The following is a 1,524-nucleotide window of genomic DNA, read 5'->3' as shown; positions in this document are numbered from 1 at the left end:
GAACTATAAAGCAACACTTTCTAAAACGGGTGTGACGTTCTGATCTCAACTCTACTGAACTGAGCTGGTCGTTCACAGCCAACATCAGTGTCTGACCTCACGCATACAACTGTTGAAGAACGGTCCAAACTAAATCCTATGGTAAGAAAGTGGTTGTTACTTATGTTTGGTGTTTTAACGTATATAGTAGGACTTCAGGAGATGCTTTGTGGTTCCAAATGAAATGTTGGAAGAGAGGTTAAGCACTTTGTAGCCATTTACCTCAACGCTCCGGACGGCAGAAGAGCTGCGAGTTTCACACCATCTGCTAGTGAATAAGATCAGATGGTGAGGAGGCTGCCGGGATAAAGCCAACACAGTCGGAGCGATTCCGGGAACCCGGGAGGGAGGAGTCAGTGATCCGTCCCTGGAGCGTGAGTCGAGTCCACATGTCTTCTCCGGCCCTGATGACGACTCGCACCGAGCTGAACGCGTTCCAAACGCTGACCACACTGCGAACGAAACCACGATATCCTGGGGGAAAAGACACCGATGCCAACGACAAAGCAGAAGTGGGTCTTTGTGTTTGTTGTGTAAAGAAAAAAATTTGGCAGTTGGGAGGGGGAAGAAAAAAAAAAAGCAATGTGGTTAAAGTTAAAATGCTTGGCTGCCTCTGGAAAACTACAGCGCAAAAGGACCAGGGAAAGTTAGAGGTTATAAATAATTAGTGATGTTTATGCCCTGGTGAGTGTTTCCGTGTGTGTGTGCTAACACAAGCTTCGAATCCGTTCTGACCCAAAACGTTGAGTTTAATGTTGCATGGTCGGAAAAGTCATGTCTTACATCAACTGTTGAAGAAATGTTGGCTTTATTTTCTTTGAAGGCTTGATATTTGACAGCAATGCTGCAAATCTGAAAGATATATGAAGAATTGTCGAATTGAATTGCCATTTAAAATCAGATCCGTCCATTTCTCCACAGAGCAGCTGCCTGCTGAAATGAAGCATCCCCACAGTATTTGTAAAAATAATGAACAAAGATCACAAGGCAGATTTCCCTTTTAGATATATATATATATATATATATATATATATATATATATAAAGAAATGTAGAACAGAACATGTTGAAGAATTACACAGCCTGAGATGGGAGACTGTAAGATCTTCAGAAAAGAGGCGAGACAAATAAATTAAGATATGAATGAGGACAAATCTCACTGGTGCTTTCATTTAGCTTCATTGTGGTAGTAGGTAGTTTCCATTTCATGAGCAACATCTCACAAATTTGCAGTCTTCACTGTTTGGATGTTAAACACAACTTTAAAAAAAAAAAGACAGAAATGTGACTCAGACGGTTGAAGGAAACTGTGTGGAAAGTAAAGGTCAAAGATTGAAAAAAAAAAAAATTAAAAAAAGAAACAAAATCCAAACAGCATCGGCATTGTCTGCTATGCAGACGCACAAACATCCCCGCGGGAGAGAGCAAGTTGGGAAACATCAGCCACTGAGCATTTAAGAGCTTTTTTTTTTTTGTCTTAGACTTC

Source organism: Poecilia latipinna, unplaced genomic scaffold (genome assembly GCF_001443285.1).
Source record: "Poecilia latipinna isolate Pla-1442-1.1 unplaced genomic scaffold, P_latipinna-1.0 Scaffold63, whole genome shotgun sequence".
NCBI classification, from domain to species: domain Eukaryota; kingdom Metazoa; phylum Chordata; class Actinopteri; order Cyprinodontiformes; family Poeciliidae; genus Poecilia; species Poecilia latipinna.
Note: the sequence above shows the minus strand (reverse complement) of the source record.